Source organism: Pararge aegeria, chromosome 16, assembly GCF_905163445.1.
Source record: "Pararge aegeria chromosome 16, ilParAegt1.1, whole genome shotgun sequence".
Lineage (NCBI taxonomy): Eukaryota > Metazoa > Arthropoda > Insecta > Lepidoptera > Nymphalidae > Pararge > Pararge aegeria.
The window spans coordinates 10,698,629-10,726,323 of record NC_053195.1 but is presented as its reverse complement, the minus strand read 5'-3'; the positions used below and the strand labels follow the sequence as shown (position 1 = coordinate 10,726,323).

General features: G+C 37.6%; 1 long non-coding RNA gene across 1 annotated transcript; it reads right to left on the bottom strand.

Moving 5' to 3' along the window:
- Positions 1 to 27,551, bottom strand: LOC120630639. Its single transcript, XR_005659032.1, has 3 exons — positions 27,104 to 27,551; positions 22,555 to 22,638; positions 1 to 44 (listed from the first exon to the last, which is right to left on the bottom strand). It is a non-coding gene; the product is annotated as an uncharacterized LOC120630639 (long non-coding RNA).
- Between the last annotated feature and the right edge of the window lie 144 nt (positions 27,552 to 27,695).

The following is a 27,695-nucleotide window of genomic DNA, read 5'->3' as shown; positions in this document are numbered from 1 at the left end:
GCAGCATCGCCTTCCATCTCCCCACGCCGCGCCGGTGTCACATTCTGTAAAACGGAAAATAGACAATTTAATATAACCACGTGATAGGACCAAACAAACTATTTAATAAAACAAGTATGGGGAGGAAACCAAATAGCTCAGCGACTTCAGTGTGAAGCTGAAGTGGCGATGGACGGGGCATATAGCTCACAGGACATATTTAGTTGGAAGTCACATGGTGACTAATAGACGGACAGAAACATCAAGTGACTAGCAGGAAGTCACTGGTCACAAGCTTTTCTATTTCCTCATGTGAGCGTCTGTCAGTTGATATGATTATTGTCAAGATGATGAGATTGATTTAAGTATCTATTAAACGCTCTCCTAAGGCACTCCGAACCGTTGTCCCGTGTGAACAAAGACTCCAACTAAAGTTCTTATTGATAAACGCGCACGTATCACCATAAATCTCGAGTGCCGTCCGGTTAATTTAACTTGTTTAAGCATCGAAGTTAGATATGGCATCGTTTATTGTGCTTATTTAACAATGTCGTCTACTAATATAGAAATAACGAGGGCGGTCCGCAGTGGCGAGCAATGCGGGTTCACCCACACCACGAGTAACTGAACTACGACTAATTAGGTGAGGCGGCTGGCGGAGAGTGCGTTTGTAACCACAAATGGTGCGAATGTGAGCTCCGACCTTGTTGGGTTGCGCGGGAGTCGGCGCCGGTACAATTAATTTGCTAATTTATCGAAGAGAATATGGGCTTCGATCCGAAGACAAAGACGTCATCGGTGGGCTCGACAAATTGTTGGAACGTTCTCTATAAATGTGCAAGATGATTGATTTACTTGCACGTAACTACCCGCTGGATAACTAAAGATGATGATGAATGATGATTATTTTGTGTTTATTCTTAGTTCTTTTTTTGTTATTAATTTGAAAATAATAGATCAAAAAGATAGTTTTTCTTCCACAATAAAGTATTTCAGACGTAAAAATGAATTATAAATAACGCTTTATGGAACCCGCAGGCCTCAAGCAATTCAAGCAATTTACGCGAATTCTAATCAAGTATTCGAGTGCCCTGATATGTTCTACAGGTGTGCAAGAACGTGTGAAAGCTGTATCCGCATATTATCCGAAATCCTAGATAGGTAGACCTTTTAAATAAATAAAAAACATGTATTGTTTTAAATAAATTAAATACATGGATTTTTTATGACAACAAATATCTATGAAGTAACGAACGTTAGCTGTACGTCAAATATTGATTTATCATAAAGGGAAGACGCTTTATGACGCCCACATTCTACAATTACTTATGTATATATAGGTAGGGTCATCTATCCAGTGGCCGATAAATTTAAGGCAATCATTTGATAACACTCAACTAAGACGCCATAGACGTCACCATTTGCGGATAATCGCTGTAATGCCGATCTGTCCAAATCATTTGTGAGAAGATTATGAATAAAGTGATTTCTATACAATTGAATATAATTTGCATGATTGATGGCAGTTTAGGATGTTTATCAGTTGATAAATTAAATACTTTGGAAATTTTTTTGTCAGGTGTACAAAGCTGAAACTATGAAATGAATCCATAATATTGATAACAATATTATGGATTGATTTCATAGTTTCATATTTTATGAAAAGTTGGGAATGTGGCCGTTTTTTTATAAACCTCTAAGTAGCAATAAATAGCCGCAACTACGCGTGGCTTTCTTTCATCAGCAACAGCAAATACATTGAACATAGAGCTCTGGACACTTTTTGGTTGTTCGACGTGCTTTTGATAAATTTGAATTGAGTTAAACCATCCTCATTACAACCGTTGAGTTGTAGGATTCTGATGTGTTCAGAAATATGTATGGTCGTCATTTATATATTTAGACATTTATTTACCAGATCATTTAATTCCTTAAACATGGTTCATAAACTTATGGAAGCTTCCGGATAGTACGACGTCTTAAGTTATGCTCAAACGTGTAGGTACGTTATACACAGGGGTTTCTAAATAAATTGGTCACAATACAGATAGGGTGGCCAGGCAGGTGCGAGTAGTGACGTCACGTCCGCACAACTCAATGGACTCACTATGTGGGCCACACGTGTCATCGTCCCCCCTCTCTGCCACTCGTACCCCCGCACCCACAAACACTGCTCTAATTGCTGACAACGATGGGAAATAGCGCAAATGTGCCACTTTTTATCAAGAGCTTCATATATATCTAACACCATATACGTGTTTGTCTACAGTCTTTTAATTAAGGTACAAAAAAGCCTTTAACTCTATTACTAATTCTATTGTATATAAATCTCGAAACTAAACGTAATTGACAAGTTTAAAAGTGGTACTGTTCTTTTCACACTGTATCCAATACAAAAAGATAAAACCCCTTCTTTTTTCAATATTATAAAATACATAATTATTGTTTTATCAATATTTTACCTGTGGTCATAAGTGGGACTTTCATAGGCTAATGATAATAATGATGATTATTCTCTTACAAAGTATTCGGTTCATTCGTTCATAATCCTTAAATTTTTGAAAATCATTTATAATTAGGTATTAATAATCGTTTATAAATAAATTAAATTTGGTTGGTAAGACATCCATTCAAAAGAAATAACGATTTTTTGGTAAGCTTCGAGACCCGAATTTAAATTAGAATCAGATCTATTTGCAACTATGACAAAGAAATATGTAAGTCAAGTGCCAACATTCGAATACTAAAGACAATCACTACGAAATTGGAAGACGTTGTAATGACGAAATGTAGATGCGGTGGCGGCGACGTTGCGAGTTGCGACAAGAATGTAGGGCGCCGACTATATTGATACGGCGCGGTGCGTATTGTCGCGGACTTTCGCGCAATTCTACTCACGCGTCATCCGTCAGTCCGAGGGTTAGCATTCAGTTTTCTGCACATAAAAAAGTTACATTCAAATTTGAAACGGAAAATAATACGATTTTATTGCATGCTTTTGAAGGCCGATTGGCGCAGTTTACAGCGAACCTTCTGAGTTCAAGGCCGTGGGTTCGATTCCCACTACTGGAAAATGTTTGTGTGATGAGCATGAAAGTTTTTCAGTGTTTGCGTGTTTATATTCTAAATATTTATGTATATTTTTAAAAAAAATATTCATCAGTCATCTTAGTACCCATAACACAAGCTACGCTAACTTTGGGGCTAGATGGCGATGTGTGAATTATTGTCGTAATATAATTATTTATTTATAATTATGCTTTGTTATTAATTACAAGAATGTAGAGCGCCACGCCGACTATATTGACGATGCGGCGCGCATTGTAGGAGACATTCGCGCAATTCCACTCACAAGTCATTCGCCTGGGCCAGGGTTATCATTTAGATTTCTTTGCAAAAAGTCAAAATCAAATTTGGAACCGACAACATAACGATTTTAATTCAAGCTTTGTTATAAATTACATGATTGAGTACTTCGCGATGTTGACTATTATTGATGATGCGGCGCGCATTGTCGCGCAATTTCGCGCAATTCCACTTCGGCTAGGGTTACCATATTACAAAATTTCATTTGTTAAAAAAAAACATAATTCCACTTTTGAATTGTTAACAAAACTAATTTTGAAACTTCCTTATAAATAATAAATAGCCATCTTTTGTTATACAGTAGGTACTTACATGATAATTCACGGTTTGGTTTCGGCTGAGGCAGTTTAAATAATTAATCTTCACAAAATTAAAGCTTTAAAACTGTTACTTAATACGTATCTAAATAATATAGAGCTAGATTTGTTAGTTGAAGGTAAGCATTTAGTAAGTACATTAAAATATTCTAGTTTTGCGTTACACAGTCCATTTTTAGTCATAAAATATTAGATTAAAGTCAACTCAGCATACGCCGCGTCGCGTGCAACGTGGTCATAAAACAAAAAAAAAAACACCAATTACGTTATCGTTCTTAGTTTAGGCATGTAGTAAATAAATAGAGTGATGTAGATAAAGTCACGAATTAAGATTTGTTGTTATCAGAGATCTCGCGGGCGGCCGATACCGAAGGAATGTTGAACTTCTATGTAGCTTTACCTTTGTTGGATTTGTATCAGGGCTGCCACCCAGCCCTTGGGTATAAGTAACGACTTTTTATAATGTATTTAATTACGTAGGTACGGTTTTACATCGTAAGATTTGTTTTTATCAAAGATCTATGCTGAAATGTTTAACTTTTATGTTTGGGGCTATTAAATAATTGGTCATTAAGTTTTAAATTTTTGTGTCAAATTAATAAAGAAACAGTAGGTACAATACTGGGGAATAGTATTTTTGAGGACAAACCTTAAAAAAATTGAGTTTCTAGAGGTTTACGTTAATATTAAACTACATATTATAAAACCAACCAATCGCGATAAGCGAGTAATAATGGTCATAAAAATCGGACTGTAGGTCTATTACTAATATCTACATTTAAGCACCTTACCTACCGACACAGGCTGTTTAAAGAAAACATTAACTCGATCGTTAAATAACAACATGTCGAATTTATCGCTCGGAAGATGTCAAAGCGATGTCATATCAATAAATCAATCAGTGCTCCCGAAATTGACGACAAAATTGTACCCACTTTTTGTGCATCATTTAAGTGTTTTTGCATCGGCGATATAAGCTAAATTGGAACGCGCGCAATGCGTTTTTTGACGTCAATTGGAACGTCATCTAAAAGTGTCAAGTTTGACGTTGTGTGTAAATGTTTGTAGTTTAGGTTCATTAAAATAATAGTAAAGCATTAAGAGCAACAAACAAACAAATAGTACACCCACCTCATTAAAATGGAAAATGTGTATTGTTGTTGTATACAGACAACTGTATGTACATTACTACAGTATTGATTATAAGTTTCGAGTTTGGAAGTAGATTGAAATATATTATATTCCTAAATTATACCCAAATTACAATAAGGTTGCCTGTCAGAGATCCCTACTTAGCAATAAGGTCTGCTTTCATTTGAAATTCTTTACATTTTGTGGTGTAGAAATAAAGAGTAGTATAAAAAGCGTTTTAAATTTAAAGAATATGAGCCAGCCCTGCGATGCCTATAGAGATAGTGTAAGCATTCCGCGCCTCTAACGGTGAGCTATTTCGCGGAGCGCGTGAATGGCCGGGAGATGCAGCAGGCTGCAGCCGAACCCCCCCTTCCCCACACTTTACCCCCCCTCCCTCAAAACCCCCTCCTGGCACATTCCTGCGCAGTTGCCGCTCGCTGCTTGCGCAACCTCCATCGCCACATTCCATTCATAGCTGCGCGCGATTAGGGCTACCAATTTTTTTTTTCCATGAATTGTGGTAACTCGAAACGCATACCTCACGTGGCTACCAATTTTCCATCATTTCTGGTAAAACCATTTGTGATGATTTTCCATTATTCAGTTTCGTTTTCTTCATAGCAAGCGAAGCATTGAAACTGCTGATAAGATACTAGTAGATAAGGACTTTAGTAGTTGAAGAATGCGAAAAATGTACGTTATGCGTTAGGTATCCAGGCAGTTTACACACACGTAAGCGGCGCGCTCTCCCTCAAGCCGCAGCCGTCTAAGTCGGCTTTGTAATACTCCGGCCCCTCGTCAGAATGGGTAAACGCGGTTTTTTAAATTTTCGAGCGCAAAGCCACATTTCTTTATAAAGTTCACCGCGGCCGATTGCCGTGAATTCCGCCGGACGTTGACCCGCCAGCTTTCTCCGACTCGCTGTTTGCTATTGGAACGAATCTATTAATTGGAGAAACTTAGTTCACACATGAGCGTGGAAAGTAGACCGAATAAGCTTCGTTGCAATCATATCAGAAAGGGTTACCCGAAAAACAGCTTGAAATCGATGATGTACCTATGTACCCAAAAAGACTAATTTTGTTGTGAGTTTCTTACACCAGGGCATCGTTGGAACATTGTTAGCTAACTAGGTATGTTAAGAACAAAGTTTTACGTTTACTAATGCTTTAAATGGAAAAAATTAGAAGTACTTTGTATTAAAAGTGCATTCTTGATTTGTACAAAGTATCTTGATTCGGCTTCGCTAATGTCTAATCAGGAATTGGCTACCCAAAAAACTATAACTTGATAAAGGCCAGATGTACCTACCTGAAAACCGTGCTCAGTTTCTTACACATTTCAAACCTTGTTATGTAACTAAGATAAGATGAAAGCTTTAAGTTTACTGTTAGTGCAATGAATAAAAATAGAAGCAGCATTAGAAGTGTCTTCTTCACTTTAGTAGTAGTTGGCCTTCCTGACCTTAATATTCAGTATTTACCTACTACAAGTATAATTAAATACTACAACAAGTTACTATTAGGTTTCACTAGCAGATACTAACTGCCGTTGTGAAACGTCAGATGTAAAATGAACTTAAGTACTTCTGTGACGTGTCTACCTGGCGTTAACGGTCCTATCTATCTTGTCAAGCTCTTGACACAATCTAGACTACAGTTATTTAAATTATTGTGGGATACCGACAACGTCATACGGCCGATAATGCAATTACGTGAATGGATATAAAAAGTTGACGGCGTGTGAATTTCACACGGGGATTTCCCGATATCTGATAGCTAGGAGTTGCAGTCGCGAGAGACTAACGGACTTCGGTGCCGTAACTCTATAACTAGGGAGCAATAATTACGTATTGCAGTTGCAATCAGCTTGTAAGTTTTCTATTATCTGACACAAGTGATTAAAAAAAAATAAAAAAATGTTAATAGTGGGAAATCTTAAAATGTAAGCGAGAGCTAGCCCTGGATACCTTTTTGGTTAGGTAAATCACTACAAACATTTTGATGTAGAATATTATTAATTATAATATTTGCCTAGATATATGTCCACGGAAAGTTAATTGATAGTTTTTTTGTTTTTGTGCCAATCACGCGGTTATTGACAGACGCGCTGTGAAGAAAACCTGTCAAACGGCCCTCCAATATATGTACTCCTTGGGAAAACTAAGCATAGAATTAATTGTAGATCGTGAGGTGAGGGAGAAGCGCATGCGCCGTGCAGTGGCATCGCAGCGCAAGCGAGGTCCGGAGGCTAACTCACCCCCCCTCCGGTGAAATGTCACCAAGCAGCATTCCGAAATATTTCAAACGACCTTTATGGCGCGAAAGAAAGTGCGGGGGGCGCGGGGCGCGGGGCCTTGCGACCGTGGGACAGCGGCGCGCGCGCCAGTCGCACGGCGTTCCCCGCCCGCACCGCCCGCCTCCCGCATTCCAGCGCACCTCCCTCCGAATTTATTCAGCCGCGACCCGCGACCCGACCGGGCTGCGGGGCTCCCAGTACCGACTACAGACTGTTCACCGCTTTGTTTTAATTAACTAGTTTAGACTCCTTTCCGCTTTGTAGTTTAAGTGAATTTGTTATCATCGTTTTCATATTTATTACATTATACTTCTTTGTCCGCTTTTATTAGTTTTTTCCAAAATCCCTTGGGAACCGTTTGTTTTTTGTTAAGTTTATTGCTTAGTTAGGGTGTAAAGGAAGGACAAACACACAAACAAACTTTCGCATTTATAATATTAGTTAGGTTAAACATATTTATTACATAGATAGATATCTAATAGACATAATTAATATTGGTTCACTTTATCCTTATAAATAAGAATGTCGGTAAGCAGACTCTAAATGCACTAGGTAAATAACATAATCATGTAGGATCAGTATTTAGTAGGTAATTAATAATGATACTTCGCTTAGGTAATAAATATCTAACTGATGATATTTCAATCATTCGAGAATTCGCTGTGGCATTCAAATTTGTATCGATTTTGAAGTCTATATTTGAATTTTCGTGTGATTTCGAATGAATACATTTTTTTATAGGATTTAATAAAAATATGCAAACTATAGGTATATATATGCATTTAGTGCACATAAACATACATCAAAATATAATGATTAATTATGGTGGTAGAATTTCAAATAACAAATTAAAGACCAAAATTTATGGCACTAACTACAGAGGATCTAAATATATATATATTATTAAAATATTTATTCAAGAAACTTTTGTTTCTTTTATTGCAAAAAAATATCACACTTATATACAAATACCAATTTTTTTAGGTAAAAGATTTCAACGATATTCCCAACAAAAATTGAAAAAATTAATATGTTTTAAAGAAACTGAATATATTTCAATTTGGTTTGTTCCGATTAGGCCTTTGCTAGTTAGAGGTCCTAACTCTGTAACTGACAACCTTTTTTTTCTTTGTCGGTTCCTCGAGCAAAGGTGCGATTTGTCTGTGCTCTGTGGCACATATGAATTGAAAAAACGCTTTAGGAATAACTTTACTTCCCGTGCGAATTAAGATAACAACAGAGGTGTCAATGGTAGTTTTTATAAAAATAGTTTATAATAGAATGTCGATGTTTTATATTTTCTTATTTTGCTACCTATATGACTGCAGCTAAGATTTTGCTCAAGTTTAATAGTTTTGTTATAAACGTAAATATCACTTTCATGTTGAATTAATTTTGTAAATTTATTTTTCATGTAATTTCATTGTACATACAATACAATACAATACAATAGAGAAAGTGAGGTAAAATGTACGATATTATTGATATTATGCACATTGATGAGTACCTATCTACCTACCTACCTAGGCTTCATACGTTATTTCCTGATATCCTGTTTATTTTAATATAAGTTGCTAACGATCTTTGTTTATGCTATTTCAAACTGCTAATCCCAATTTTTTTTTGCGACATAATTTCGGTCTGCTGACTCGTCTTGTTGATTTCTTCGGTAAGACCAGATTTATTTTTATTAGTATTCCACTACAAGTTAGCCCTTGACTGCAATCTCACCTGGTGGTAAGTGATGATGCAGTCTAAGATGGTAGCGGGCTAACCTCCAACAGCTAGATGGTAGTGTTAGAGACTAACCCAACAATCCCGGTTTTTTTGGACAAGTTGGTAACGTAATTGGTCGCTGTGCCTGACTACTCACTCCAGGATCACTTTTGGATTCCCGACACTAAAGTAATCTGACGAATACTTTAACAATGTATTTCATCTCATTAACAATAAATTTCATTTCATTTCATTTTACTACTGTGACGCAACTATGTTCTATCCACCGTTGATGTAACTATTTGTTAGGCAATCAATATTCCTGTATAATATCCTAATAGCAGGACTATTCTGCGTAATTTGATAACGAAATTAGTCGCTGTGTATGCCACTTCTGACTGGTAGCTAACTCACTGCGGCATAACTTCTTTCTGGTTTCTCGTTGTGATTTCAGTACCTACTTATAATTTCCTGATATCCTGGTATCTTGGCAAGTTTGTTGCTTCTTTTTTGAGTTTTTTTTAAATTCCATTTTACCTCGCGGTAAGTAATGATGCAATCTAAGATGGTAGCTAGCGGCTAGCCAGGGGAGTATGGCAATGATATTAAACCCATATCTAGTACCGGAACGCTAAAGCGCTTAGCGGTACATCTTTGTCGGTAAGGTGGTAACTAATCAGACCAAAGAAAATTCAGATAATATCAATTCCTAAATTGCGCCGCTTGACTTTAGCTTAAAACCAAGGTGGTTGCTGGACTACTGACTGGTGTCTCCTTGCGACACATCTTCTTTCTATCCCCTACATGTATCGATATCGCTGTCGGTCGCTCGCGCTCACGGCGCAGCGGAGGCGGCGCGTCGCAAATAGCCCGTGACGCGGCGCGGCGGCCGGTGCACTTTCGCGCGGTCATGTGCCCGGCGCCGAGCCAGACAACAGTAATCGGCCCTCTATTTAAAGCTGCCGGCACACGATCGGTCACGAACTGCGATTATCTTTCCAACGTCGATTTTTTCGGGTGAAAGAGAAGATGATAGGTTGCACCGGGCGGATTTGTCTAGTCTAGATAAGTCAAGTAGTATCTGTACTTGACGAGGATTTAGCAAATTCATCTATATAAGTAGCTGGAAAAATATTATGCGTTCAAAAAACTCAAGAAAAAATCGATCAACGTATTTTGTGTTCATTTGCATTTGCGAAGTAAATAGTGCCGTGTGGTTATAACAAAAATCCGCTGGTCTAAAGCAGAAGAAGAATAATATAATGAGGTTGTCTATTATAGTTCACCCCCACCGATTGTGTACGAGAGCCCTAAAAGGTCGCAGACGACGCGCGGCGGAGAATGCCGGCGACAGTGCAGGCGCGTCAACGAACTCGCGCAGCGGAAGCGGCACACTTCCAGCCCGGAAATATGCGCCCGCCTTAAGGGACCGCCGGGCTATTTATAATCGCAGGCCGCAGATGCGCTCATCAACAGCTCTGATGTAATGCACACGTTTCCGAGTTGAGCCCTTCGCATTAGCGTACGGATTTAGCGGCATTAATTTCATTTTTGGGTCATATATGTTGTTTAAAATACATAATATACAATGGTCTGTGCCGTTATTAAACAAGCGGGTGATCGTTTGATATTTAGTGGAATGTTAAGTGTATGTTATTTGTTACTCAATAAGCGGATTTTAATTAAAATATATTAGAAAAACCACACACTGTGATGGAAAATATACCGTAGAATCAGAAGAAACATAAAATGTACGCGTGCAGTTGCGCGAGGAAACTAGTCATCATTATTTAAAATAGTACAATGATTCCTTTGACGTAGTGGCGGCATTGACACCAAACACGTGTTACGATCGCATGGGAATGCAAATATGCAGTACGCGCTGCTCTTTATAACTTTGCGATGAAGAGTGGAACGCAATTTTTAAAGTGCATCTGGTAGATAAACACGCGTATTTTGCTAGCAAAAGTAAAAAGTTAAACTTTTTATTATAATCTTGATAGGTTTGACGACAATTAAAATAGAAAGCACTTGAGGTACTGGATTTGAATGCACACGCCTGATGGAAAGCAATCATGAGACATAAGTTAGTAAGTGCAAGCACTTACTAACTACTTAAGGGATACTTATTTACTTTACCTTTATAGATAATTTTCTTCTTGCCCTAATATCACGTTATGTGAGACCGGCAGAATATATCTTCATCAAAATTGAAACACTATTCAAGAAGACACTTGAAGAGGGAAACAGAGATTCTGGAAGATTCCATGACTAATCAGTTCTTATCACAAAATTTTAAGTTATCCTAACGGTCGTTATTTTGAAGCATAAAACTCCGAAGACAATGCACGCGTCAACGACCGAGCGTAGCGGAAGCGATACACTTCCAGCCCGGAAATGTGCGCCCGCCTTAAGGGACCGGCGGGCTATTAATAAGCACAGTCCGCGAATGCGCTCATCAACGACTATTATGTGATACTTTTTTCCGAGATGAGCCCTTCCTCCCCATGAGTACGGTTTAGTTCACTACTCCTCAGATCTAGATCATATTTCTAATTACAATGTACCTTTACGCCATTGATAATAATTCATGAAGTCTTTAGTTCTTCCTAGAAGGATGCCAACAGGATCCTATTACTAAGGCTCCGCTATCCATCCGTCCGTCCGTTTGTCTGTCAGAGGTATGGTGTAATTTACAATTTCTTCAATCTATATACTCCGCACCTAACAGATCTTCGGCAATGTACCCTCTACGCACGTTGCGCTCCGAAACCGGAACATAAACCGTAATAGTTACTGAGTAGAAGTAATTTTACCGTGTGTACTTATTTTGTTATTAAAATACACGAGCAGCGTTTTTTGGCGTTTTTGCTCGAATCTAATAATCTCAATATTGTGTTGTGTTTCATATTGCAACGTGGTACATAAACTTGCAACCCTAGCTCGCACGTAGCCGGTATTTTAATACGAACTATAGTAATAATGATGCTACACTTAGAGTCTGGTAACTCAGCTTATAGGTATACAAAAGCTGTGTGTTAGCTGGGTTTAACGGAGGCAAGAAACCGAGACTTGGTTCAGACGTGGAAATCGCGCGCGATGGTGCGAGACGATCGCTGACGTCCAATTGCCCTTCACCGTGCTATGCGATGCAAGAGAATAACTGTTATTTTATATTATGAACATTCAGCTCCATTCGACATCATCCACGGCGGTGTTTTTTATAAGTTTACTAGCGGACCCGGCAGACGTCGTCTTTATGGGTAAAGCAGTGAGACTGACAATTTTATTTAGGATCTCATTGAAAGACAAACACAAAATTTCTCCAAAATCGGTCCAGCTATGTTAGAACAATTGGTTAACAATCACGTACAGAAGAATTATTTATATTGCTATAGATTTTGGTAAATTAGCCAAATCGGTCTAGCCTTTAGTTTTAGTAAGACGAACGAACAGCATTTAATTTATATAATATATATATATAGAAGAAATTTTTTTTATTCTTTACACAACAATACAAAGATCTTCCTCAACTCTCTATTTACGCAAGGTAGGTTTTGTTTTTAATTCCGATTGAAAGTAGCTGATAAAACCTTAAGGGTTGTTAACAGCGGGGACAGCGAAGCTTACCATGAGTAGAGCCCCTGGGCTTTCGGGAAGGAAAGAGAGAAATCAAACTCAAGGTCACTTTCAGTGAAGCTCGGACATTAATTAAGGCTGACGTTGGGACAGTAGGGTTTACTGGTACAGGGTTAAGTCCGATACACAAGCCTCTCTATGATCTGAGGGGGAGGGGGGTTGAATCTGTCCTGATCCCCTTCTCGCTAGCGCGGGAGCCCCAACAATCGGTTGGGGTGGTTGGTAGACGACCCGGAGGTATACAACGGGTTTCGGACATGCCGTGGTAGTTTTTAGTTTGGAGTCCCACATAATCTCTGTCTGGCCCAAGGGTCGGAAGTAGCAATAATGCTTTTCCACCACGCCAAAAAAAAGGGGGTTAAGTCCGTACGCTTAGTAACCGTGGATAAGACCCACGTTTAGAAATTGTAAAAAATTAAGGACATAGTTTCGCCGAGTTCGCATTACACTAAGTATCCTCAAATTTACTTTAAAATTGCAAGAAAACTTATTTCTCTCACTTTTCTTTATATTCAGAGAGTACTTATTTCGGAAGATATGTTCCATAAAGTAACACCTGCTTTTATCACATAACTGTTATTTTGTAATAACTCCTATTAATGCACGGCGTTTAGGAATTAGCGACGCGCTATTAAGTTTACGTGATCACGGAATGGTTGTTACTCATATACGTGCATGTAATTGAGTAAAAGGGTCAGTTAATTAAAAAGACTTGAACCTTTGAATTGGAACAATGGGATAAATGAAAATAAACTATTCCTTCTTACCATGAATACTATAATGTTTTCTTTTGTCTTCACCAGTGTTATATTGGCCATCGAATTTATAATACTTAGATGAAGTAAATTTAGAAAAGTTTGTATAAGTGTTGATATATACTATGTGTACGGTTGTAAGGTTCATTCAAATAGAAATTCGAGCCACCTTGCTAGTAGGTATAGATTTAGAATATCATAGACGAATGTCGACGACGATGAATGATTCCCAGGTTTCCACAAATATTGATAGCAGCTTACAATTTTTGGCCAGTCCTTGCTTTGGACACGTACTTGAGTTTTCCATTATTATAGCCCTATGTCTCGGAAAATATTTTAAGCCAAAGGTCTCAGCTTATATAACAAACATTGGAAAATAATCGCTACAGCTCGCCAACCGGTATTGTAGCAGCGTAGAGGGTTCATACTCCAGGCATATCTCAGTCTTATGAGATCTGTCTAACTGTTTGCGATGGCGGTCATAGATAAGTTGAGAAGAAATAGAAGAGTTTAGGGTGGAAAAGAGCAACTGCTTCTTTCTTGCCTGCTTCTTCTTGTGGTAGAGTCACTACAAACGGAAATTAATGCCGCTTTTAATTTAGATTTCGGGTAGATGGCTTTTGCATGACGAAAAAACAAACAAACAGACCAACTATTCGTACAGGTTAAAATTAGTATTGGAGACACATGACAAAACGATCTAATTATGGAAGACATAATTTGAACGTTGCCCGCAACCTATAATTCGGTCGTATTAAAGAGGTAATGACTCAATTCTATATTCGTCGTGTAGTGTTTCCCAGTTGCTTCGTCACGGTCTTGTACACTCTCGCCAGTGAGTAGAACGAAAGAACGGGCCCTACCGGAGATAGGGTCAATAAATGCGCGCTCCGGGACTCATAATTAATAAGATGAGCCTTGATAGCGGACGAAATTACCCAAATATACATGTATTTACTCTGGAACTAACTAGCTGACACCGGTGAATCCGATTCGAAAACACAACGGTGATGCCCGTTTTCACTAAACCTAAGCATTTTCTTAATTGAATGACTAATTAATTAATCGATGTCTATGTGAAAATACCATTTCACCAACTTTTAGGTGATAACTATTAGTGAACGGATGTATGCCTGGGAATATCCTTACATTAAGCGTTACTTATTGAGTCATTGCCTTTTAGTCATAGTGAAAACGGGCATAAATCCCTTAGATGCGTCCTTACAGGTAGACTCGTACACGGACTACGTTATATTTATGGCATAGACGATCAGAAGTTTTATCGAACAAACATCTAATTAAACAAAAATCTAATTCTAAGAAAAATTATTTTTAAGTAACTCGGACTAAGGCGAGCAAAATCAAATTGCAAGAAATATATAATATAAATTGCTAAATTTTTAGTTATACGATACGATCTTAACTGAATTAGGGACAATAATGCGCGCACCGTCATATATAATTAATAATGATGAACTATCAGATATAATTACAGATAATACACTCGTGTGTGCACAGCGATTACGAATACATTATGCATTCAATTACTTGAACCCTTCTTAATCGTAACGAACTATCATCGTTTTAATTGCTTGTGATTTCGAACATCTAATTAGAAAATGGGATGAGGAAAGTTGTAATTTAATCTGGTCAAATGAGGAATCTGACCACATTCCATTTCAGTACGCAACGTTGCATTGTGCAATTTTCTTGTATTTTGACTTCTTGAGGAATCTTTTTTAAAATAATAAGATTAAAGACAAACTTCGATTTGTGGCTTTTGGTTATACATACACTATATAAGCTTTTTATCAGCATATTTCAACTAAAAGTAGAAAAAAAAGGGGTTCGCAGCCACGTTAAGTTTCGTCGGTCGGAAGCACTTCGTGTTAACATCGAAAGCGCAGTCGTGATAAACAGATTAAAGAACATTAGGCTGCCCTTCCACCAGAACTACGCTACGAATACGATTCTTATTGATGCGTATGAAACCTTTTATTTAGTAATAAACTTGATCGAAAAAGGTTCAATGAAGCTAAGAATAGTAGTGACGGATGCGTCGCATAGTAGTGAGTTGTGAGCGCAGGATGCGTCGCTATACGAAGCTGAACTCTGAAGTAAGTACTGATACAGCAATAGAGGATTTTTTTCATTTACACATTTAAAAAACTTCTTTTATTCTGAGATAGCAACTTTAAAATAAGGAATATAAAAACAATTGGCAGTTTTACCTACGAAGTATAATTTTTTTAAATTAACTATTCTCTAAATTCTTACGAGTCGTTTGCTTTTGTATAATATTGTTTTAAACAGTTTTTCATGTTAGGTTAGGCTAGCTTATTACTTTTATATTAAAATGATATATACAAAGTAAATATAAGCTAACTAATCTAGTCGAGTTGGTTTGCTCTGTATACATAGTTTGACAGTATGTTTAGCTTCCGCTACGCTAAGCTACGACGCATATCCTTGGATGGAATGGCTGCTTTAATTAGTCGTCATTAATATGCGAAGCGCGCGCTATGGCCACGTAGGAGTTATTAGCTGGGAAAACTCCGTGTGTCTTAACACGCCTGCTAAATATTAAAACAACAAGGCAGTAAAGCTGTACGCCCACTGTGCGCGTAGAAGTTTTCATGCAAAATAAAAGGTACGGATAATGTAGGGAATGATGCTCTTAGTGGAGAGATACCTACCTTTTTAAAACAGTTTTTCTATGTTTAGTAAGGTACTTTTTATGGTACTTATAGTACTTACTTAGTTTTTAGTTCAAGACTTTGCTCGTGTTAATTAGATTTTGTCAACCAATTCGGGTAGTCCATCCCTCGACAGCGTGTATGCATATTATTAGTAACACCTGCTTATTATCACTCAAGAATTGGAAAAAACCTACATACATTCTAATAGGTGGATGTAGGTTTTTTTCCAATCACTTGCGATGTAATGATCGCCACATAATAGTCCTCGACTAGACTCGGTGTAAGATACTGAGCGTAAGGCACACTGTGAGATTTAATTGTACTATTCGCCAATATTAGTTCTGTTAGACATATAGATCTATTAATATAAACCATTGTTATTTTGTTCATACGGGGGGTTAAGGCCCCAGCTCACCACGCTGGCCCAGTGCGGATTGGTTGACTGGAATTTATTTTATAATATACAAGAGATTATCGAAATTCATGTTAAATTACTAAGCAGGAACAATAGTAAGTAATAAAAGATGATCCATCATTTACTGATTTATATTGTTTATAATATCCAAGTGCTACGCAGCTACGTAGCCTTCTACGAATTTGAATAAGTCAATGAAATGGATATTTTCTCTTACATTTATACTTATATTCAATATATGTTAAATTTTCTTTTAAGAAAGTGAACTTTTAAATAAAGCCACCAAAATTTTGTGTAACAGTTAAAGTAATTAAATTTATATTATTAAAAAGTTAAACTAATGAATAAACTGTCATCTATATAAACCGTCAATTATTAATCCGCAATTCCAAAATTAAAATATATTTATTATATATTGTGATTTATGAATTGCGGAACTTTTTTTTTTATTTTGTTTCATTTTATTATTAAATTTGTATTGTAAGTATATTACTATTTCCGCGACATTGTGTATAGTAAATTCAAATTTTAACTGATTGAATGACTTTAAAGTTACATTATTAGTAATTATTATTATGATTGCTGTTAATAATTATTTTATATTTTCATGCCGAAATGATAGAATATTGTCAATTTATTCACACACTCAAGCAAATAAATACTATTTATTTTTCTATTTCTTTAAAAAAGATTCGATGCGATGGCTTAGCTTGATCTACGGGGCACCGAAATAATTTTAACCCAACCTGGGAATCGAACACAAGAAGCACTCGTGAGCAGACCTATATGCAAACCACTAGATCAATGACGCAGTTTGTGCGATATAACAAAATTCTTAAAATCTATTACAAATACACGTTCACAGGATATATTTTGCAGACGACTGACATTCCTGCTGATTGCATACCACGTTCGTGAATTTATTTACAAAGGAAAGACATTCCAGCGGCAGATCGTATATCCGAAAGAGTATCGTTTACAAAAAACAATGCTTATGCACTATCCTAATTCGCTGCGACGGATATTCTGAGAAATGTGTAAAGTACAGGGTCCCTACAACAGATATTCTACACCTACTTTATATTTATACTTAACATTATAAATGCGAAATTATTTGTTTCTTTGTTACTTATGTTTGAAACACTGAATTGATCTTGATGAAATTTTGCGTATGCTTGAAGGCGAACAAAGCATACTTCTAATTCGGAAAAGTCAGAGTGACGATCTTATGCGGCAATTTCAGAAAACAAAAAAAAATCCAGTCGAATTCAAACACGGCAGAAGTGAAATTTCTGAAGTTTGAGACGGATATAGAGTAGAGTATTAAGCTTTATTATTTTTTACTAAGCTTAAAGTATACATATTATTCAGTTTCCTAAAACAAAATGTGTAAGTAATGTATTCATTGTAATCCTTTAAATTTATGTGTGTCTCTTTGTCGTGACGCATTTTCGTTTCATCGAAATTAAAACCTTACGGATATAAAGAAATGATCAAAAAACTTTTTAAGGAAGTCGCGGGCAACAGATAGAAGTAAATATTGTGATAGGCAGTGGCTTAACGGTCGTAAAGTGTGCGCGTCTGACAGGTCGTAGATTTTCGCGCACATTATTAGATACGCCGTAGACGCGCGGCGATGCGGGCGGGAGGGTTGCGACATCGTTTTCACGTTTTCAGGCCGCCGGCGTCGCGTCTAGGACCTACATTCCGTGTATTGTTTTAGTACTGACGGTACGTGCGGTGGCGCCAAGCGGCCAAGGCGCGGCGCTATCGGCATGTTTTATGCAACGCGACCCCCCGCCCCCCTTCCCCCGAATTTTGTTAGCCTTGTCTCGTCGCTGACGCCTCTAATTACATACTAACATGACCGACTTTACCTTGTCACGATTATTTCGATTATCGGTAAAGTCAATATGGTAATGGCTGACACTTTTGCGTGTCACCGGATTCACTTAGAGTAAAGTTAGTATAACACACCATTTTTAAGAAATGAATTGGAAACAAGTAAAAAAAAAGTTATAGGGTCTAGAAAAGCATTTTACTATAAATTGTTATCGCAGTTACCTCAACGAATTTATATCGATAAAATGAACTGGGAGAAAACTGGTTGCTGAGCACGAAACTTTAAAAGATGGAGCCTTTGCCATTTACTACGTCAATATAAAGGCATATCGTCTCAAGACAGACTCTCTTCAAATTATAACATTGATATTATGTAAGCATCCTGACTTAAAGTGATTTTTTCTCAAATTTGAAGTGAAATACTGTCCACATGGCGTCAATTAATTTTGTTAAGTTGATATCGCACTCGAAGGCTTTAATATTATTATGTCAACTCACGACAACCTCGAGATGGGCAAACCCGTTCTAGGGGTAGTATCGTGTACCAAGTGAATGTTTTCATTGAGTGGGGCAAGGGGAGTGGGGCAAGGGGAGTGGGGCACCTGGTTCGGATGTCACGAAATAGTCCATTGTGGGCTGACCGCTCCGCGTCCCCCCCGCCTCAAGCGCAGCGGGTAAAGAGGTCAAGGTTCCTTTGGCGCCTACCTGGCGTCCAGATATTGTTCAAATTATAAAGGCGCTAGCTAACTGCAGACTTTTTATCCACATACCATTTTGTCTTTGCGACAACTGTCTTTGAACTCGTGGTCCTATAAAAAAATATCTATAAATCTTGAAACTTTCCTTAAAATTTAACCGTTTTTCACACCTATAGCTGTTTCACGCGACTTTGTCCGCATTTTTTCGGTTTTCTCTGGCTACAAAGTATGCCCTTTTCCAAAAAGCGATAGAGGTACATATCTTCTTGCCAGATTTTAAATATTTTTATTAGTTTAGGTGGTTAAGGTTCGAAAAGGTAACCAACATCCAAGAGTTGCTTTTGTATTTTTTAATAAACTTGAGAATTCAATTCAACCTAATAATCGGTAAGATTTATCCGTACCTACACACACACGTTACAGAAGCAAGTTCGGAAAGAATAGCGGATATCTCTGAGTCTCTCCATGTGGAAACAGCCTTAGACTAGGCTGTCTGGTTTTTGGATATATGAGATAGACAAGCTAATTATGCATAGTAAAATGTGGGTCACTGTACTTATCAATGGATACGTACATGTACTGTTGCTCTTGCGTAATCAACAACGTATGTTGAACTATTAAACAGGGTTGCCGCTGTAATGGGTATCTGAATAAAATTTGTTAGAAAAGTAACTAACGGTCATCATAGACAGTTAACCGTTGCCGCTTTTTTTTAAAGTTACTGCTATTATTGTTTTCAACCGAGAGAACTCTTTTAACAAAAGCTTTTTGTTCAGCTTTAGGTTTTAAAGCATATTCTTGTTACTTTTTACGTTTGCATCTACAGCACATGTTAAGCCTAAACCCATCTCATTCTGAGAGGATACCTTGTAGTAGGTCGGTAATGGATTGATAAAGATGATGATGACGGTAGACCGTCAAGCATTTATTAGTAATTAAAAAGGGTTAAGTTTTAACTGATGCCGACAAAAATAAAATGCAGAAGAAAAATATACCTAGTTATATGCCTTCAAATGGAAGGTTTTATTCTTTAGATGATTCCTAATATTGATCGGTATGTATTGTATGAATGAATGAATACCTTGACTACTACTACCTGAATGTACACCTTATGTGGTGTACAATAAAAGTGTATTCATTCGTACATTCATTGGTTTCCTAGAAGATCGCTATTTAATATATAGAAATTTTTTAAATAAAAATTTAACGAAAACTATACAATTTGGCGGACTTCGCGATCGCTACATAGCAATCGTAGGTGAGAGGTAGGTGGTGCAAATAAAAAAATATATATATTTGCATATATACCTATATATGCATAAATACTATATAAATAATAAACTTAAAATACCAATGGCAATTGTATGTAAAATATAAATAATTAAGCCCAAGTGCCAATTCTTGTTAATATACTTAGTAACGCCGTTTATAGTTTTTGTACGTTCATATAGATTTATGGACGATCGCCCGCATAGTATCGACCGTATACTAATCAAAACAATATGCCTCTATGGTTCCTTCCCCTTGTAAATATAAAGTAAACGAGGAATTTAATTTCATTAATTTTTAACACATCCAACGTTTGTTTTGTTAATATTTTTATTTAGATAGTAAAGAGGATCTTAGCTAAGATCTGTCGTTCTATGAAGTTAAGCCGTCCAATAGAAGAACTTGAATAGAAAATGTTTCTTGGCTTTAACTGTCTACATTGTGATGTATCTACAGGCCGCTTTGTATTCTTGCGTGAAATTAACTTAAATAAACATTGTGTTTATGTTTCACTATTTGTATTATCCTTGCTCAGAAGAAAAAGATTGGAAAAAAAAGGTTAAAACTGGTGTTCTTTAACCTACTCGCTTATCAGACAGTCGCAAGTGTGCGCTAGTCCTAAGATTCGAAAAAAAGGTTAAAACAAAATGTGGCACAGTGGCCCCTGAAAATTTGTATGTGCATGTAAAATCGCGTACGTTGGTACCTACTTACTGAGCGAGATGTGAGGCGCGGTTTAGGTGTGAAGGTCAATGACTGATAAGGTCCGCGTGATGGCGACCTCTCATTTAATATTGCCTGAGCTATTTGTCAACGGGACAATCACTATACCTAACTGGTATATAAACGCTGGTTCCTTTCAACCACTCATCAGCATAAGTAAAATTCCTATCCTATTTAGGTGCGAAAAAAACCGTTTTTTTTTTAAATTTATTAAGTAGGTACTTTAAAATATATTTTTTAAAAGCAAAACTGATTTGGATTTCCCAAATTTCACAAGGCTTTTTGTTTATCTTTAGGTTGGAGAATTATCAATAAAAGACGAAATTTGGTATCATAGACTCACCGGGAGTTAATTAAACCTGTATTAAATGTATTTATTTAACATAATACATGATTCATTTACGTAAGAATACTAAATGAAAATTACCAATTAATTTATTATTTTAACAAGGATCATGATATTTAGTATTAGCACAATACCGAAAAGGAACTAGGTTGGACATATATGAGTACTTACGACAAATTCAAATTATTATTTTTAAATAGCGGAAACTATACAGACGTTAGCGTTACTTCCGTCAGAAATAAATCTGAGTTAGGTACTCCCTAGTCGCGCCTAAAGAAGTTTTACTTCAAAAATGGCAAGCTGTGTCAATGTTCAACTAGGCAACCCTAGAAACAAGGGGTGCGGGGGAAAGAGTAGAGGCGAGGGGCGCTTCTATTGCGGACGTAAGGTGCCCCTTATCGCGCCATTGTTCGCCGACAGATTTATAGCTTCCCCTTGCCCCCAATAAGGGCCGTGACCTCACCTATTCTGTGTTGTGTACTTCACAACGCAAATACGCCGAAGTTTACTATTTCACTAATAATACACATCAATCGAAACAGTGGCATAAAGGATACGCGCAATGTTGGCGTATGGGTTAATGGAAAATGCTACGTTTGTCCATTTACCCACCTACTTACCTATGATACTTTTATAATTAATAATTAATATCACCAGTCTTTGCGTAAATTCAAATTAAAAATTCAAAAATGTTTTATTCATGTAAGTAGACCTTATCACAGGCACTTATGAAGCGTTCATACATTTAACACGTTACACTAATGTGATAATTGGATTCGTTAACTTAAAACTAAAGCAAGGAGGGTTCCAAACGCGTCCTGGTCTAAGAAGAGCCAACAACAAACTTTGCCAGGTTTTTTTTTGTTATCACCATCGCACAGTCTGTGAGTCAGTTAATGTTGAGCTATGAAGCTGAAATGTACGCAGCATTCTATGATCCCACCTAGCTATAACTTAATATAGTTTTATCGCGACATTTACAATAAATAAAAAAATAGCACAGAACACACGACATTTCGTAAAATTCGATCAAACTGTTTGGACGCCTGAAAATTTATAAAATATACCTTGGTCTACGCTAAAAGTACTTAGTATAGAATGCAAAATACTCAACTTTTTCTACCAGTCCGTTACGTTCCACTTTAAAATAAAGTTCCAAAATAAAAGAGGCGCCACCTTTCATCAGGGTTATAAAGAAGTGCAATTTTCATACTTTTATGTGTCATGTAAATATAGACCAATAGATGGCGCTCTACGTATCTAAATAGACAATATATAAATTTTTGTGTGATCTCGTTGAAGGTTTGTTAAATGGTTAATTATTCAATCAATTATATATGATAATTCGTTTTACATACCCAAATTCCAAGTGGTGTTTCATATCCATAGAATACGCGAGATGTCTTCGCAGGATTTTCATAATCTTGAACAGCGAACTGCCCCTGGAAAACGCAAGGCTTTCATTAAATACTTTTTCGAAAAAAAAATTTTGTTGTGACTGCTCATTATCAACCTGCCGGTTAAAAACTGAGAAGGGGTATTGTTTTAATATAGCTGCCATACCCTCAACAAGTCATCATTTGCCACTAAGTGAGGTTGCAGACAAAGGTTAACTTGTAGTGGAATATTAAAAATTCAGTCTATCCATGTCTCACAGTTGGGCACAGGACTCCCCTCTCTCTATCTCTTTCAAGGGTGGGAAATAGAGCATATGTCTTGTAATGCATGAGTTGCATTTTTAATACACTGAAAATAAAATCAAACCAAATTTTTTTTAATGTTGCATTTTGTTAATGGTTTTTGACTAGCTGCGTCCTGCATTGTCATCCGCGATGACTATGAAACTTAGCTTGATGCAAACCCTATTATAAATCTTCCCTAATAAGCAGACAGCCAAAAAATTATTTTCCAAATCCGTATGATAGTTCCTGAGATGAGCTCGTCTAAACATACACACAAAGTCTAATGATGACTAATGTTGCAAATTGGAATAATTTAGTATGCTGTGTAAATTTGATGAAATAAAAGTTTTTACACAAAAAGTGTCTTTGAAAACATTAATCGTCTACCCTCAAGCGTAAACCCCGTTTTTCAAGCGGACATTTTGACTTTTAGCATTGCCATTTTGTTGAGTAGGAGGGCTATTAAAATCTTAGTCATGCCCCGCATGCCTGACATACTTTAAAGTAAGCTATGTATTATTATTTCTGAAATCATAAAAATAAATATAATGAAAATTTACCTCAAAGATCCCACTGACTAACAATTCAATACGTACCGTTTAATGTCGGTTAGTCTACGAATATGAAAAATTTTATAAAATCTTTAAAATTAATATTTTTTGCTGGACAAACTTGCTCATCGTAGGTAACGTGCCCTCCGAGGCAAGGAGGTGGATAAAGCTAATTTCCTAACTCTGGCCTTGGGCTGAGATGAAACAATTCTTGATCTGACCACTTAATCAGACCCAGGACTGCGTAATCAGAGGCAAATGCAGCTATTAAATCAGCGTATCTCTTGAAGTAACGATTTAACCCTTTAATTTTGGGTATAATAAATAGGTGTACGTTCCTCAAAATTGGGAAAGTGATCGAAATATCGAATGCAAAAAAAAACTATTTTTAAATCTGACTGGTTGATTCAGATAATACTGCTAACACCAATAAACTCTTCAACTTTATTATATTAGTATGAATTCAAACAGATATACGTGACGTAAAAAAATGACCTAAATGTAAAAGATGTTGAGAAAATAAAGCAAAAATGGCCGTGGCATGTTTATGAAAGCTGTTATCAGCGTTATTTATTATGGAAATAAGGCTACCAGTGGTTTCCCAGCGCTTCGAGATATCGGTGGGAAATGCCGCGACACACACTGTGAGAAAACAACATATTTAGGCAATTATCAATTTTTCCTGCTGATTTCGTTGATTGTTTGTTTTTATAATGGCTGTTTTATATAAAAATACACAATAATTAATGTTGTACCATTTATAGACTTCATATCATTTTAAATTAAAGTGTAAAAAACCATGATTAGGTACGACGCACGGTAGTGTAGCAAGCAAAGTTCTTATTCTTAAATGTTTTTCATACCTATATTTACATTTTTTTATGTTATAAAATTATCATGCCAGAAAGAATTTATTAATAAATTAAAAAAAATAGTTTAAAATACATAAGAAATTATTGTTAAGGTACTAAACAAGTTTTATTAAGTTATAAAATATGTGACAATCCCGTTAAATTATCACCTAAAAACAAATAAACTGCGTATTTCACATTTTATTCAAAAGTACCTGTCATTAGAGATAATTTTCAATTAACATCAGTCTTCTGAGTGCGCGCTATGTTGTTTTAAATTAATATAATTAATGAACAGAGTGGCCGCGTTATCTATGATAGGAGAGTGACGTCACTCGGCGCGAGGCGATGGCATGTAGATGCAATGGAATGCGGCGTTCGCGTAACGGTCCGACCGGCGAGCGACCGCGGACCCCCGACGTGCCTACATTCCCAGGCTCGGGGTTCGGGCCTCGGCACTCGGCGCTCGGCCGTCGTGTCGACCGCCGATCGCTCCCCGTAGATAAGCCCGGCTTCTATACGAAACCCAATAAGCCATTTCCTTGAAGCTCACACAAGAGCACCGCTCCCGTCAAAAAAATGACCAAAGCCGAACAAAAAAGCCCGTGAATAAGGCGGGAGCGCGAAATAAGAATGGCCCCAGTTCTGGGAAGGCTCGGCGCCGGTGCAGTCTTTACAACCTTTATAATGATCGCTTTTTGTGGCGCGACCCTTATTGGCTTATCGTGGGGCTGAGAACGCGGCGTGCGTGTGTGAAGCCGCTTTCCGTCTCCGCTCCGCTCCGCAGTCACGCTCCTCTCCGACGGAAATCGGCGATCACAAGTTTCATACGGATTATGCGTGGACGGAAACGTCGCGCCCGACTCGAATACGATCATGAATGACGAAACGGTCGCGCTCATTTATACGTAGCTGCGGATATAATAATGGCCGTCCAATTTAGTAATGACATTTGCATACGGAATCGTCCTACACGTACATTCACGCGATCCTTTTGTAGAGTAATTGTAGGAGCGCGGCGCTGTGGGGTACGCTTGGTCGGTGGGAGGAAGCATTGAAGGAAATGCTTATGAAATGTGCGCCCACGCTGTGCACTGCAACGGAAGTCGCGGTTTCGTAGGCGTCGCTGTCGAAGTGCCGCATCCATTGTCGGCGCTCGGTGTAGGCGATGAAGCGAAGGCGCACCGGGAGCGGAGGTTTGTAAGGGCAGCCGGGCCGCTCCGGCGCCCGTACGTCAGTAAAACTGTGACTCAGTACATACACGTGTCGCTGACGTAGTAGGTACCTGACTCATCTCTCACTGTAACTAGGGAACTATTACTAACTTCCATAAGCTACGATGTATACCAAGCTTTAAGACTGCATACTTCTATCATAGCAAGAAGTCACGCTCCTGACCAAAGTGTTATTTAACTGGCGCAAAATGTTTACAGTTTTTTTTAATGCTACAATATGGAGACCAAATAGCTTTTAATTATAAAAAAGATGTTTTACATTCAACGATACGAACACTAAAACGACAATCGTTTTAGATAACTAAAACAAATTGCAAAATCTTGAGAGTAATACAAATTAGTTTGAACGGATCATTAAGGGGTACAAAAATCATTTATGTTCAATTATTTAATAGATCTAGTATCTAGCGTGACAATTTGCAATTTGCCACTTCATTCAGAAAATTTTACAAGCTTTCAGTTCAGTAAGAATTTCCCATTTTCGCATGTCATTAATCCAAAATAATAAAATCAGCTATGATAAATTTTTGTAATTATAAGCCAATACAGTAATGTAAAAGAAAATGTGTATTAATAACTGTTTTAGGTTTTTTTCGCTGTATTTGAGTATCTACTCTCCTGTACGGCGAAATGCGTGTACTTTTTTTAAAATATATGAATATTAAATTATTAATCTAATAAATAAAACTTGTTACCGGAATTGCAAATCGATTAAAATTTATCTAAAACGACAAATTATTATTATTCTTACAATACATTTTATTTGGAAATTACTTAGTTAAAAAACAATGTAGGTATAGTAATATTTGTGATTAAATAAATATCCATTGGCGCGCTAAACTTTTAAAGCTTATTTCCTTCTTTAATCGCACTATAACGCAACACCACAGAGCCACTTGTAACTTATCAAACTTTAATTTCTGAGTAAAGTAAATCAGTTATTTTTTTTAATGACAGATGTAACATTTACTTTTGGTCCTCCATAAAACTAAAATGCCAGATTTACGCTAATGTGGATTTCACTTTAGTTAACATGAAAACTTGCACTAAAGCTACAGGTCTGTGTTACAGAGAGTGGCTGTTAGTTGCCAATGAAATGAGTGACCGGTATAAATGAGTGCGATGGGGGCTAATCAGTAGGGAAACTGGGGTGAACTGAGCAGTGCAAGGGAGGCACATGCGTAGGCGACGACTGCGGGCACACGTCACGCTCCGTCGGTGACGTGCGTGCGGCCGATAACGCGCCCGCCCGCTCGCTCGCCCGCTCACATCTCATTGTTTCCATTTATTGCCTCACGCTCCCGCTATAACAGATTGATATCGATCGGCACTTATCACTGCTTGTGGTTATCAGTAATCATACAGGGAGTGATTTTTTTAGATAATGCGTTACGTTAAACGCATCTTATACTACCCTCATTTTTATTCACTAATATTTTTTTAACAATTCTCCACGGTTAATTAATTTGCAGATTATTTTTTTATTATATTCAAGAAAATGTTTTAAGAATTCTAATATTGTAAATTAATGAAGCCACTAGAAAAATAAAGGCAAGGGAGATAATAAAAAAATAAATTCTAATCTTACGCTGGTCACACATGTAAAATTCCATCATCAACGAGTGATAATCACAATGTTAATTCACTTAGCACACATCATTCACAGTTTAACGAATATCGTCCAACGGTTGAAACAACACTTGGTTTCAGCACTTCGCACCGAGTCCGGCCTCGGATAGCGGCGTTCACTAAACGGCGCGATAATATAAAAGAAGTCAGAGGTTACGATGTTATCGATGGAGACATGAATATTCGAAGACGCGAGGGTCACGAGTGAACGGTCAGCGTAGCATCGCCCCGCGGCGTGAATGGAGCGACCGACATTTTATGAATCGAGAGCCGTCGCTCATTGACCTGAGCGCGAGGCTCGGACGGCCGCCGCCGCGCCGCTCCGCCGGCCCGGGGCCGCCGACGCCGGTTCCGGCGCGGCGCCGACGGAAGTGACGTCCCACCGAACATGGCGGCGCGCAGGAAGTGCGCAGCTTACCTATCGGGACGTCTGCGCTGCGCCGGCCGAGCGCGCCGAGCGGAGCGCGCTCGCCCGCATTCGCCGATACCGATATTAGCAAAAGTGCGCGCGATCGCTATCTTACGAATTAATTTTTCGCGCTGTTATCTAA